The 15,122-nt window shown below is 40.6% G+C and overlaps 1 long non-coding RNA gene across 1 annotated transcript; it reads left to right on the top strand.

Moving 5' to 3' along the window:
- The first annotated feature begins 233 nt into the window (after positions 1-233).
- Positions 234-9,176, top strand: LOC138845251 (uncharacterized). The gene is made up of 3 exons (XR_011382140.1): positions 234-669; positions 3,426-3,554; positions 4,357-9,176. It is a non-coding gene; the product is annotated as an uncharacterized lncRNA (long non-coding RNA).
- Positions 9,177-15,122: the final 5,946 nt, after the last annotated feature.

Genomic DNA, 15,122 nt, shown 5'->3' with positions numbered 1-15,122 from the left:
AGAACCATCCAGCTGAGCTCATCAACTCAGAGCTGTAAGAAAGTATAACTTGTTAAGCGACTACTTTTGGAGGTGTTTTTAAAACAATATGTAGAAATGGATGATTAAGGAACAAGACTTTCCCTTAAGGTTTAACTAACTCCTTGAAATTGAAAGCACTAGGTGGTAAAGTGTCCCCAGATTCTGAAGAGATGCTCTGGAAATGCTGCGTATGGAATTTGCCAGCAGGTGGGCAGGGTGCTCGTGTAAGTCATACTCACATGAAATGGCTGCATTGTCACTGTGTGCAGCAAGCCTGCAAGTCTGCTCGTAGGGAATAAAGTGCAGTACTTCCACTTCCTGTCCTGGAGGAAGACCTTGATCCTTCCTCTAAGTCATGGGCAGGATATTTGCAGGGAGGAGGGTTACAAGACATGGAGACTGGGCTCTTACTCCTTCTTTGAGAGCTTGCTTACGGGAGCTCTGAGATCTGACTCCCTTTGCTATCAGCAAGAGTGGAAGGGTCAGTTCTTAAAGAATCTAGGATGTGGGTGACCAAGAGGTTCTTGCCCACCTTTTTGTTGGAGAAGTCTAAAGATAGGAAGCTGACTGGAGAAATGGTAGGATGGCAGCCTGAGAAGAGAGCTGCAGTAAAAGACACCTGCACCGCCAGGTGCCTGTGAGACACAGGTGTGGTAGTGTCTGATGGCCAAGAGGGCACTATGGAGGCGAACATAGCCTGAGGCTGGTTGCTAAGGGAGCAGACCTCAAAGATGTCCAATGGGTTGGGTGAGCTGTGAAGCTGGGGCTGGCTAGAGGGCCAGAGATGAATTGCTCACATCGGGGGAAAGTGCAATGTAGCCACTGTATTAGTGGCAGGGGTGGGGATGTCTCTGAGGAATGCATGGTGCACCCTACAAGGTAGAGCTAGTGTTTGAATGTCAGTCACCACAGAGGGCATTTGAAAGTGAAAGACAATTCAAGTACCTCTGTTATAAACCAGTCATGGCAAATTTGTGCCAGTCTCTCCCCACTCTGCCCACAACCAAGAGGAGTCAAATGCTGGAGGGGAGGAAGCCAGAAGTAGGAGTGTAGGCGGCCTGAGTTGCCTCCTCCTGTTGGCTCCTGAGCACAGGGCCAGATCTCAGCTGGGGAAGTGGACACACTTTTCATTGGGGATGAGGCCCCATTTTTTATTTGGAAAATGAGCAGAGAGCTAAGAGCACTGCCTAAGAGAGCCTACAGGAGGGGTGAAGGGAGGTTTGCCCAGTATCTTTCAGAACAGGCATGGGAGAAGGAACCAAGCTCTTACCAGATTTAACTAGTTCAATAAACCAGTTAAGAGCCTGGCTGGAAGAATCGGTTGTGTTTGAGGATCTGAAAGAAGGTTTCTGAGTCAGGAACATAAAGAACAGATAGCAAGGAGGAGAATGGTCTGAGTGGAATTTGGAGAGGTCAGGTGAGCAGGGGTTAAACCCTGTGTTGCTGTGCAGCTAGGAGAAGCATTGTGAATTTCACTGAGTGTTTTAGAAAGTCACTGAGAGTTTTTGGAAGGGAAGTAGTAGAAACTTCTTCCCATTAAAAAAAAAAACAGCTCTGTCAAGTTACTCTTTGGGAAAGGGGTGGTTACTGTTTGGAAAAGACTAGAAACACAGATCTGTCAGAAGGCTGTTCCAGTAAGAGAGGAGAGAGATTGATGAGGATGCTCCCAGGCAAAGGGTTTTATTCTTGGAAGGATTTTGATAACTGGTTGATTTCTCCCATACAAATGTTAGAAAAAAATACTGTTTTTTTTTTATTCGACAGGTAGAGTTATAGACAGAGAAACAGAGAGAAAGGTCTTCCTTCTGTTGGTTCACTCCCCAAATGGCCGCTATGGCCGGCACTGCACCAATCCGAAGCCAAGAGCCAAGTGTTTATTCCTGGTCTCCCATGCGGATGCAGGGGCCCAAGCACTTGGGCCATCCTCCATTGCCCCCCTGGGCCACAGCAGAGAGCTGGACTGGAATAGGAGCAACCGGTACTAGAACCTGGCACCCATAAAATACTGTTTTGAAAGTATCGTTTGGACTTCTTTGGTTAGGAAATGAATGCCAATTATATAACAGAAAATAATAGACTTCTTGTAATATCTAGGCTTTGCTTTCTCTCCATAATGACTTGGATGATTTAATGAGCAACACAGTGCCTCTCCAATGTACTTTCCAGTGACCTTGTTGGGACAGCTGGGGCTACCTGATTTTGTTATTTGACAAATTGAAAATCATCAAGATAGTTAAGGATCAGGTCAGACCAGGCTGCCTATCTTTGGGTGCACTGGACTTCATACATGCATACCCTCAGGATGTGGCTAACAGGCAGATTCTTAGGTCTCCTCATTATCCCTTTGGATTCAGCAGAATGGTGTGAGATCTTGAGACTTGCATTGGTAGGTAGAAGCATGCAGGACAGGTTTAGACATCCTGGAAAAACCCAGAATTCTTGCTCTGAGAGTTTCCAGTTCCTTGTGATTTTGGTTCTGAATTACAACGTTTGTTTGACATTTTCTTTCTTCATCTCATGCTTCACCACCCTCAACTCTCAAGCTTTAAACACATTGAGGACTAATTTTTTTCCTCTTCCCTTTATCTCCTTAATTTCCCTTCTTGTGGAACAGAATCCCAGGTGCTTAAGTACTTTTTAACTGTTTTGAAAGCAGCATACCATTCAGGATGTAAAAGCATTTAAATCAGGACAATGTATCAACTACAAACTGAGTATTTGGAAGCAGGAGTGGCTTAGTGGTATAAATAAGGAGCCCATTTTCTGTTGCCTATAACAGAGGCTCGATTTCCATCCTTTCTCTCCAGTGACCAAGGAAATTTTGGCAGAATAGTCTTTCAAGTCATGGGCAATAATTGGCAAATGGAAATATACGAATGTCTCTATCAGACATTTTAATCTGAGAAGGGAAGCGTATTCCTGAGTTAGCAGACGCTTAATGTTGTGCTAGTGGATCTAATGTAGAAAGCTTGGCTTTGCCTACCACAAAGTGGCATTTGCTCCAGATATCTGGATAACCTTGATGCAGCAGGAAATGTGTGATTCAATCATCAAGGCATAATAACAAATATTGGTACAGGCCAAAGGTGGTAAATGTTTCCAGTTGTCTCAACATGATCACGAGGAGGTAAATGGGAGAGGCACTGTCTTCTTGCTGCTCATGTGGGGATGAAATCACCTAAGGCATTATGGAGACAAAGGGAAGCCTATTTTAAAATAGTTCGTTATTTTCTTTCAAGTAATTTTTTTTTCTTCACCAAAGAAGTACAGAACAGAATATTTTTGTAATATTTGTATAGGAAAAATCAAGAATTATTCTTTTCTAATCAAAGCACTTGATAGACACAGACCTTAGAGAAGTACTGTGCAGAAATGGAAATGAATTTTTATTCTCTTTATAATAGTTTTCCTCCATCCAAAGAGGCAAGTTGATCATGCAATTCTCAAAGCAAATTTATTTACCCACAACTGAAGACTGATCAACAGAGACAACTAACCTAGGTGTGGGTGTGTTTGCCACACCTGGAGAGCAGGTGAGATGTGTTAGAACATCTGTGTGAGGTGTCCCGCATTTTGTTTATTGCTTCAACCCACCAAAAGCGGTGAAGGAACTCCATGTCTCAGACTGAAAACAATTCAATATGCCCTTTATAATTGTCTATTTGATTCCAATACATAGCATATAAATGCAAGGAAATTGGCATTCTGTCATGGCTGTTTCAAAGAGCTAGGAAAACATTAATCTGAAACAGAACTAAAATGAATTACCTTTCAGTTGCAGGTCTAGACCTAGATGGTTTAATGATACATGCATAGATTCTATTAACTATTATGCAGGGAAAATATTTCTGTAAACAATAAATCACTGAATTCCAAAGTAAAACCATGTATATTTTTGGGTGCTTATATTTGTAGAAATGTTGAGTGCTGCTTCTTCCCTTTAAAAGATACTATAAATGTTAAAACTTTTCTCTGCTGTTATGTGGAGTCAGGTGTTAAAAGGAGAAGTGAGAGATTGTCAAGCTAGTTTTTTTTTTGAAACTAAAGCTTTTCAACAATTATCTATAAAGTATGTTATTTATATTATTTATATTTATGAAGTATAATTTGAGGCCTCAGTGGAAATAGCCTAAATACAGCAGATCATTTCAATGGCATTAAAAACAAGATGATGTGGAAAGGGTGAGGATGATTGATCTATTATCTCAAAGTAATGTCTGCCAGAATCTGCTTGGTAGTTTTTATGTACTCTTCAAAAAATGTTCAATTTGGAAAAGGAAATTGCTATGTCTTTACAATGACTAGAAGTATTATGTTACTCATTTCTTTTCTCAGAAAATAGTCTTTGGAACCAGAATGGTTTTGTATTTTAGTCTTATCAGATTGATCAAGCTGCTGGAACACGTTTTCAGTTGAAAAAGGTATGTGTCCAGTCTGTTAATGAAAACTAGGAGCTCTACAGTATCGCAGGCTAGCCTGATTTCCAACCTCAGGAAAAGACCTTTGTGGGGACACACACTCCCGTGTCCCCTAGAAAGTATGTAAATCAGTGAGTAAACCTCAGGAAGGAGGAAGCTCTATTTAACCTGACTTTTTACATCATTCTGGGGAGATCTTCATGTTTGGTATACTTCTGCATCCTTTAGTCCACATGAAATTCCCTTTGAACACACTTACCTTTAAAAAAATATCCCCATTCCCCTGTAGCCCAAAAATCACAGAAGACCTGACACAGGCATTGGGAAGTTACTACATGATGATGGAGACTTAAAAATGGCACAACCAAAGCACACTCTCACTATGGTAGACATGGTCTGAGATGATGTGTGCTACATATGAGGAGCACCTAAATAAGTTCACCTAAGTAAGTTCAAGGAGATATCTGGCCAGGGACACCAATCTCATAAAGGAGAAGCCACTGTTTAATTTTGTTTGTTTGTTTTTGTAGCTAAATAAAGTAATTGTCCTAGATATGTTCAAATTTACCATCTGGCTCTCCATTCCATATTCTCTTAGTTAAAAAAAAAAAAAAACTGAATCCAGGACTGCCTATTAGGGCTCTTTTGATTAAGAAGAGATGGGAGGACAGATGGTGGAATTATGTGGTGGAGAAAGTAATAGGGGCAGGGAGCTAGTTAGAATTAACACTCTGCTAACAGGGAGGCTGCTCGAGAGGTAGGTGACACTGGAAGTTGAAAAAAATTTTAACAAAAATGTGGGTCCTTTAACATAAAGAAACCCTTTCCAGTTATGTGTGGATTATGATTGTTATTTGTTGTAGTTAACATTTACTGAGGATCTGTGTACCAGGGACTGCACGAATTTCTTAGTGTGCTCTCTCTCAGTCATTTCCTCAACGCTCAGATACAGGCTTTCCCACATTTTCAGATTAAAAAAAAAAAAAAGCTGAGGCCTAGAGTTGCATTGCTTACCCAAGGTCAAACAACTAATAAGAGGCAGAATGGGAGACTAAAAACCAGTCTGATATTGAAGTTCCTGCCAACTCTGCTTCATGGCTTTTTGTAGCCTTTCATAATTGCTAAAGCTGCCAGGTCCTATTTATCTGCTTTGATCCTACTTTCAACTTCTTTTGCCAATTCAATCCTGTCCTTCTACTGGTTCCTTGATATATACCTTTAACTTCCCTGTAATTGAGGGAGTTTTTGAGTGATGACACTTCTGATACAATGCTGCATTCTAGATGCCATCTCCCCAGTCTTTTACATTTCCTTCCCTGCAGTGCCTCTTTCCTTGCTGTACAAAATAGCATTGATCATTGTCTAACTCATCTCAGTTCTGCTAACATGCACAATTAACTCTGTCATCACCCTCAGGCCTTTTCGGACATTAATATTTGACTGATTTCATTCATTCATTGGCAGTCCAAGATTTGAATTTTTTTTTGTTCTCAGATATATTTGATTACAACTTGCTGCATTGAATTTCAGTTACAATGTGGTTTTCTCTCCAGTTTATTCCTCTATCATTACAGCATCTCCCAACTTAGAATCAGATTTCACTGCTGCAGCATTTTCACATTCTTTCAGATTCTTAATAAAGATGTTCAGCCAGGCCAGACATTCAAACGGACTCCTTGGTTTCTATTTGTGTGCTCATTCAGGGAAACCATCCAGGAATAGTTTAAAATGAATATAAATTGTGAAATCAGACTACAAGGAGCTTCCTAAATTTCTTAAACTTATCAAGGGCCAAGATAATTTCCCATGTGGCAACCAAATAGGAAAAAGTTGGGATAGCAGGAATCGAACATGAAGTGAGAAGTGGAAGATCTAAGGGCAAAGATGAGATAATTTCAGTTCTTGTAGCTAGAGATCAAGACTCAGAATATTGATATTAGTTATAAAAAACAAATATTTTCCCCAGTGTTTGGAACTGGTTAATATATTACTTTCACAGCACAGGTTCCTTTTTCATTTCTTTGGAATCATGATGTGCAAGTGAGCTTTATTTCCCTTCAATGGACGGGAGTGGTGAAACACTCGGTGACTTGACAAAGTCACTCTCTTTGGCACCAGACCGAAGTCCATTAATTTCTACCTGGTCTTGTCAGAGATCTGGAATTTAGTGATACTAAGTGGCTTGCTCATAAGTGCACAATAAATATTTGTTTAATAAAAAATCCTTTAGCATCAAATCAGAAACTGTGTTGTGAAGACTATGGAGATGTTTCTGTAAGAAGCAACACTCTCTGGATCCTTCCCTTTATCTATGTGGGGCAGTTGGCCCCTATTTATTATCCCTGAAGTGAAGCCTTGCTGTTCTAGTCTGTTCAGGCTGCCGTAACAAAGGCCACACAGTGTGGCTTAAACAGCAGATCTATGTAGGGTGGGCCTTTGGTATGGTGGTTTAGCAGCCACTGGGGCATCCCCATCCTGTATCTGTGTCTGGGTTTGAATCCTGATTCTGCCCCTGATTCTAGGTTCCTACTTATGCACAGCCTGGGATATAGCAGCTTTGGTTTGAGTAGTTGGGTCCCTGTCCCCCATGTGGAAGATTAAGATGGACTCCCTGGCTCTTGGTTTCAGCCTGGCCTAGCTCCAGCTATTGAAGGCATCTTGAGGAGTGAACCAGCAGATGAGAGACCTCTCTCTGTCCCTTGTCTGTTTTTCAAACACATTGATCAGCATCAAAATAGGAGCAAGTATTAATTTTCTCATAGCCCTGGGGCTGGAATTCCAAGTTAATATGCCACATGAGTTGCTCTCTGGATAAACCTTTCTGGCTTGCAGATAATCATCTTCTCGCCGTGACCTCCAGTGGCATTTCCTCTGACTGCATGGACAGACAACTTTCTGGCATTTCTTCCTCTCTTTATGAGGAAACTTTCTATCAGTTGAAGCCTCCAACCTCAGCTCTCATTAAATCTTGATTACACCCCTGAAAGCTCTATCTCCAAACATAGTGACATTGGGATTTAGAGCTACAGAATAAGAATGGGGTAGGAGATACACCTTAGTCCACATACTAGTTGGTGCTGCCTGTTTCCTCTTGCAGTTGAGAGGTAAACCCAACTTAGATGTGTCCCATTTCCTTTATATTCACCTGTGCTGTTGCTCAAGTCACAAGTCCAATAGTAGGGCTGAAAGCTAGCATCTCTATGAACTTAATACATCTTACTGCCACAGTGCCATGATGTCTTCAAAGAACAAGAGGCAGTTCTCAGCCTCATGAGTCTGAGGCAGTACCTTGCCAGAGGCCCTGCTAAGTGTTTCTGGTCACTCAAGAGATTGCTCCCAGGAGACCTATCCAGACCTCTTGGCTGCTATACTGACTTGAACATTGTCTTCCTAAAGTTCCTGACACCCAGAACTTGTGAATGTGAACTTATTTGGAAATAGGGTATTTGCAGATGTAGTTAAGATGAGGTTATTTTATGTAAGGGTGGGCCCTTATTCCCATGAATTATTAATATAGGGAGAGAGAGACAGAGATCCAGACACACACAGGGGGAAGACAGCCATGTGAAGATGGGGCCTGGAAGTCTAGTGATACAGCTCCCAACCAAGGGTCAATGGCAGCCACCAGCAGCCAGGACAGACACATGGAAGTTTCCTTCAATGCCTCCAAATGGAACTAACCCTATTGACAACTTCATTTTGGTTACGGATTCCAGAGCCATGAGATAATAAATTTGTTATATCAAGTTATACAGTATATGGTACTTACGTTAGTATAACCCCAGGAAAGTGATACAGTTGTATGTAAACATTATTCATTCATCTCCTAAAACCCATAGAGTCTAGCAGTAGGGAAATGTATCTTCCTTTTTCTTAGTTGCCACTTCCAAGCAATTTCTCTTCCCTTATCTTCCAAACCCCTAGCTCTCTTGTATCTCTGCCACCAGACTAGACTATCTACCATCTCTCCTAATTGCCGCCTTCAACCAATACCTTGTGGCATCCCCTTTTGGTTCATGAATTTATCAATTTAGCTCAAAACCATTTCTTTGTCTCAACACTTCACCATTCTAAATGATGTTAATGATTGAATCCATTCCACATCTTGGCTTCTCAGTTTTCAACCTGTCATATCCATTACTTTACCATCATCTTTTTCATAAATCCATTCTCATGGTTATCCTTGACATAGTCATTAATAAAGGGACTACTGAATAATTTGGACATTACACATAAACTTCTGACTCTCACTCCTATCCTTTTAGCCTGCCTACCCTATGCTTCTACTTGAGCAATTTTTCCAACTCAATTCTTCCCCCTGATTGCAAAGAATTTTGTGATCAACTGAAAGCCTCATGCCATCACTTCCCTTTTCATCCACCTTTAATTCCAGAACCTTCATTATATTTACACTATTGGAAACTCCTCTCTATGCTGCCCTTATCTGCCAATCTCTATTGTAGGTCCAACCCAACTATTTCTTATTGTCTTGCAAAGTTCCAACAGCTACACACTGCTAGAGTTAAACATACAGTGATACTGATTAATCATACCCTAAATGAATTTTATTGATCACTCAATAATTCTCAATAACCAACATCCATAATCTCATTGCATTTTCCTAGCATTTTCAGTTTCTCATCGTCCAAAATGTCTATTTTACCCTACTTGCTCTGTCTTCATATGCTCTTTCTTTCCCCTCATCAGATGGCCTTTTATCATAAGTCTAATAGAAACAACCAGATGGGAATTCTGCTCCACCAAATCTATCAGCTTATCTCTGTCTCTACTCATATTTCCTGACTTCCTTTTTGTTACTGTGTGTTCAGGTTCATGATGGTATTGAGTGCCACTCTCTTCTTATATCCTATATCCCAATACTTTCTAGTTCTTATGCAGTCTGTACCACGAAACTCTTGCATCATTTTCTCTCTCCCTGCCAGATAATTCCCACCAGCAACAAACATTCCAGTATCTCCTGTCTTAAGATGTGCATCTATCTCCAGTTGCCTGTTCCCTTCTATTCCCCTGCCATTTCCAATGGTTGCTAGTTGATGAGCATCTTCAACGATTGTTCACACTTCACCTTTTTTTTTTTTAACAGGCAGAGTTAGAGAAAGAGAGAAAGGTCTTCCTTTTCTGTTGGTTCACCCCCGAAATGGCCGCTACGGCTGGCGCGCTGAGCCAATCCGAAGCCAGGAGCCAGGTGCTTCCTCCTGGTCTCCCATGAGGTTGCAGGGCCCAAGCACTTGGGCCATCCTCCACTGCCTTCCCGGGCCACAGCAGAGAGCTAGACAGGAAGAGGAGCAATCGGGACAGAATCTGATGCCCCAACCAGGACTAGAACCTGGGGTGCCGGCGTTGCAGGCGGAGGACTAGCCAAGTGAGCCGTGACACCAGCCCGCACTTTACCTTTAGAATTAAACTCATACTTATGATGCTGTCATCTTCACCTCTCCACAGATACTACTTTTAAAGGTCATTGATGACTGTCATATTGCCAAGTCCAATAGTTACTTTTGTCTTTTAACATATGTGACATTTCAGGTGACCACTTCATCTTTCTTGGAAAACTTTCTCCTCCTGGCTTCTGTGATACCACTCTTTCCTGGTCTGACTCCTATTTAGTAAACCTTTCCTTCTCAGACAACAAATCATCAGACTGACCTAGGGAATGAGCCTCTCTCCTTGGTTATAGATACTACTGTAGATCATCAACTCCATGGATTTAATGTCCACATAATTATCTGTGGACCAGTACCTTCCTAAGTGCTAGGATATCATATCTATACAATGGCCATTTAGATATACTGTATACCTGTTAAGATGATCAGAGAGAACTCATATTTCTCTGCATACTATCATAAAATTTGTTCTTCCCTGGTATTTCCATCCTGGTTAATGTATCATTATCAACTTAATTCCTCCATCAAAATATTCACAATTTCTTTTTTCCTCTCAGCACCTTCCTATCCACAGATCATAAGCAATACCTATTGAGGGCATGTCTATAGACATATCCTGAATCTGACAACTTCTCACCGTTGCTTTTATTGTTGACCTCATTCAAACCATTGTCAGCATTTATTTTGTCTACTGTGATTGTTTCTTAACTTGCCTTTCTGCTTTCATTCTTTGTTACTCATACTCTGCATAGTGGCAATGCAGTCTTTTAAACATTTAAATTTGATATCATTACTTCTTCTTAAAACCCTGGAAAACTTCCTATGGCAATCAGGATAAGCCTCTGCCTACATTTCCAATTTCATGTCATGCCTTCTGCCCTCAACAGCCACCAGCCAGATAGTCCTTCTTCCGTGCTTAGGCCACTCTGCTTGGAATATTCTCCCTCCCAGATCTTCACATGGCTGCTACTTATGGCCATGAATACTCGCTTAATTGAAATATTATCTCCTTGGAGAAGACTCCTCTGGCCACACAATTTTTAAAAAAGATTTACTTATTTGAAAGAGTTACAGAGAGGGGGAGAGAGAGATCTTTCATCTGATGATTCAGTCCCTTAATGGCTGGCAGGAGCTGGGCCAGGCCAAAGCTAGAATCCAGAAACTTTTTCCAGGTCTCTCATTTGCTTAGGTTCAGGGGCCCAAGCACTGGGGCCATCTTCCGCTGCTTTCCCAGGCCATTAGCAGGGAGCTGGATTGGAAGTGGAGCAGCTGGGACTTGAGCCAGCACCCATGCGGGATGCTGGCATCATGGGCAGCAGCTTAACCTGCTATGCCACAACACTGGCCCCAGGCCACACAATTTTAAACAGTCACTAAATCTTGATCTTTCTCTCCTGATCTCTATGAGCATATATCATATTGTCACTGACTGCATAGTTTCCTGGGTCATTGTTTGTTTGTTTTTCTCTCTCATCTGTAATCTAAGATCCACAGGAACAGGTACCTGTATTTGCAAATTCACTCCAGGAAACAAACGCTGTGAACACGGCTTGACACAGAGTGGCTGCTCAGCAAATATTTGTTGAATGAGTGAAGAAATGAAAAGCTGAAGAAATGATTACAATTTTGTGTTCTTGTAGGCTCCCAAACATTTCCATGTCACAGAGGCTCTTCCTTCCTTTTGATGAAAAGAACTCTGCTAGAAATAGACATCTTATCAATTATGAACTATAAATAGATTTAAATTCATAGCTGACAAGAGTTTTACAACTTGGGGGGTTAGTGATTTGTCTTACTAGTGCAGCAAGAAGATGTAAACAATTTATTTTCAGTAGGCTTTTTATTCAATTATGTACAAAACATGAATCAGGTACTGTATTTTAGTAAAATTGCTCAAATTGCAACAAGAGCTTCTGTGGCTGTCAGGTGGAATTTGGGAGAAGAAAGCGGAGGTCAAGTTGTCCTCACTGAGCAGTTTCCAACTGCAAGCTCAAAAGCAAGTGCAGGAATAAAGGGAACACTCTAGAGAAGTTGACTGTTCACTGGGACCCAGACTTGGCATTGGAGAACAAAGCTACACTCAGGTATGGCATGGAGACTCATCTGCTGATTGTTCAGTAACCAGGTTTTTGAAGTCATATTGGCTCATGGCAGTAATTCAGAGGTGTCCCACTCTTTGTCACAAGGTCCCTTGAAACTTGCCAGTTTGTGAAGTCATGTTGCCTGCTGGCCAGCGCCCAGGTGGCAAGTCTATGGTAGAAGGAGTGCTGGTCAAACCCCCTCGCCTCTGACTCTGCACCTCTGTGCTAAAGTGCACTGACCCCCAGTGTGATCAGATTATAAATAAGGTTCTTTTTAGAAGAGATGGCTTATTAACAGGGAAGAAGCTCATTATGTTACAGTTGTAGGAGTAGCCTTAGCAATAGGTGCTTAGGTTTTTGCTTTTGTTTTTTGTTTTATGATAGGGAAGATTAAGCCATCACTGGGGTGTCTTAGAATCCTGAGGACATCAGAATGAAGTATCAATTGTCTGGTTCTGTAATAACGTCTCCAGAGTTTTTGCTTTAATATCTTAAAAAATTCATTTTCTCATTTCAACTCAGATAAATATCCTGGGTTAGCTAAATCACTCATTTTGCCTATAACCTTTTGAAGAAGTTGTTTTGTTTAAAACGTTTGTATGTATCCTTAACTTATATTTTTATTTCTATGGTTTAGTGTGTTTGTAAATGGTGAACTCAGTTTATGAAATTAAACTTTTTATTTTCAACCACAAAAAAGAGAGAAGACCTCCTGGAGCCCTCAGCATTACCAGTGGTCATTACATGATGCAGTTTTGGAATATGCCTATGTTTTTTAACCATTCTGAATGTTTCACTTATTCAAGCCTAATGAGTGTGTTATGCACATTGTGAAGGTACATTTTTTTTCTGCCTCAAAAGCCACAAGATAATTACAAATATGTAGATATACATAAATAATACTATGTGAGATTCCATGAGCTTGGGCAAAAGACTTTCCTGCTCAATGATGCCTGAAATTGCTTTAGACTTTCCATTCTAAATCAGAGATAAAGTGTAAAGGTAAAATACCTGGAGAGGGTCCTAGTGGGCAAACACAGTTGTCCCATCTGAAGTGGAGAATGGGAAGGCCCTCAAGCAAAGCAAGCACAGTTTTTGCTTATGGCTTCCTTTGCAATTTTTATTCTGGTATACAAGTGAAGGCATGGGTCACGAGCGCTGTTACTCTGAATTGTGAGTACATAAAGATGTGATACTATGTTATGCATCATAACTGCCTTTAAGTCCCTGCCTTTCTGTGTCTAGTCAAATTTCATTTCTGTCTTGCCCATATATATTCTTTCCTTCATTTTCTCCAGGTCTTCTCTCTATAAATTTTCTGAGACTGCTCCTTCTGTGTGAAAAATATATTTCTCCCAAGCTTTTCTCCTCAAAATCACTCTCTTGCAAATTTGTTTTCAGAATTATGTTTCACCAAATCTTCTGAATGCAGTCCTCTAATAAAACTCCCCCCTCAGAGGAGGCATGAGCTATGGCTCAAGGAAGGAGAGAAATGAAATGCAAAGTCAGTAATATCTCATCCCTGAAGCCCGCCTTCCTTCCGACTCCTGTTTCTGGCTTGCTTATTCAGTCTGTTTCCTCTTTTGTCCTTCAACCTCAGTTCCAGTAGACAAGGGCTGCCCCTTTCTTTATGTTCTCAAAAGCACACTATAAATAACAAGGGCACCTGTTTTGTGGTAGTTTTCTAATGTTATCTGGATTGCTTACTTTACACATATTTTTCCACCATGATAAATATACACAGTGTCCTGATTCAACATCTATTTTCTATGATGGGACAGAGTGGATGTTAATCCAATTGTTCAGCACACAGAGCACAAAGTTCAAGATACAGATCTAAATGTAGTAGTTGCACATCCTTAGTCTGCACCTGAAAGTGAAATTCAAGCCATATTTTTTGAGAACCTCTATTTTATAAGTAAGGGGGAAAAGGCAAGGTGAGAGTTGTATCAGGATTCTTCAATAAAAAAGATGTTACTATTGAATTGAAGAAGATAAGGTACATAGATTCACTTTGCAAAACATATTCATATACAAACACAAAACAATAATGTATTATTCTGATGGCTGATTTTTTTTTAAACCTTCAATCCAGATGATTGTTTTAATCATTCACAGAACAAAAACGGTTCAAATTTCCTACCTAAGGGAAGAGGAATGAGGGGAGTAAATAGTTTTTTTCCTCTCTGTGAACCTGGTTAGGGGTTATTATAATTTACTTTTTGAAAAATGGGTGCAGAATTTACCTTTTTATATTCATAATATGTCCTGAATACATATTACCTTCATTTCTTCAAGTTATACATAAGCTAGGCAAGTTTCATATAAATAGACATATTCTGTCCCCATAAAAGGAAACTATTAGACCAGTAAACAATGAGTCTTAGTTAATCAATGTTATTAATTGAAACCATCCAATGTATAATGTCAGAACACTGAACAATTAACTAGTGTAAGACCTTTATTTCATTTGCCATTTCTCTCAGTTAAAGCTCAAAAGTACTTCTGGAAAGAAAGGAAAAAAGAAGTATTATGTGCACTTCAAGAGGTCAAACTGAGGTCCAGTGAAATATACAACTAGGATTATAACCAGTGGTGTGCTATTAGATGTTTTAAGAGCCAAATTTCTGGTAAGGTTTGGGGATGGGCACCAGAACCCTGATTTGTAGCATTTGCCAATTCTTGTGGTGTCAGTACTCTCACTGTTGTTGGTTATCGATGTGAAGTCACTATACATAAAATTGGGGAGATGCTATCATTGGTTTTTGCAACTTCAGCTCAGTTCATCATTCTGTCATGGCAAGTGAGTCCAGCTTCTTATATATATATATAAAAAGAAGGCTTCTTTGGACAGATATGGTGTATGGTGATCTCGTGAGGCACAAAGAGAGGATCTACTAGACTTCATGATATCCTGTGGTAGCTACGGAGCCTCTGCTTTGGAATTTGGAGGCATCCCATCTAGAATGCTGCAGTTCCCTTGCCCCAGTTACTGATGTCTGCTGATTTTGTCATCTTGGTTCAAAGCTGAAACTCCAGGAGGAGATGGTCTGTTATCCAGGGCCAGGGTGTGTGCATGGCATAGGTGCTGCTGTTGGGGCATCACTCTCCTATGACAAATGCAGTTCATAAAGGAGCTTTGGGAGCTGGCCCTGAATTAGGGGTTAGGTATTAATAGGGTTATCATTTGGTCATCT

The sequence above is a fragment of the Oryctolagus cuniculus genome, chromosome 14 (assembly GCF_964237555.1).
Source record: "Oryctolagus cuniculus chromosome 14, mOryCun1.1, whole genome shotgun sequence".
Taxonomy (NCBI): Eukaryota; Metazoa; Chordata; class Mammalia; order Lagomorpha; family Leporidae; genus Oryctolagus; species Oryctolagus cuniculus.
The sequence above is the reverse complement of the archived record's forward strand: the minus strand, read 5'-3'. Positions and strand labels throughout refer to the sequence as shown.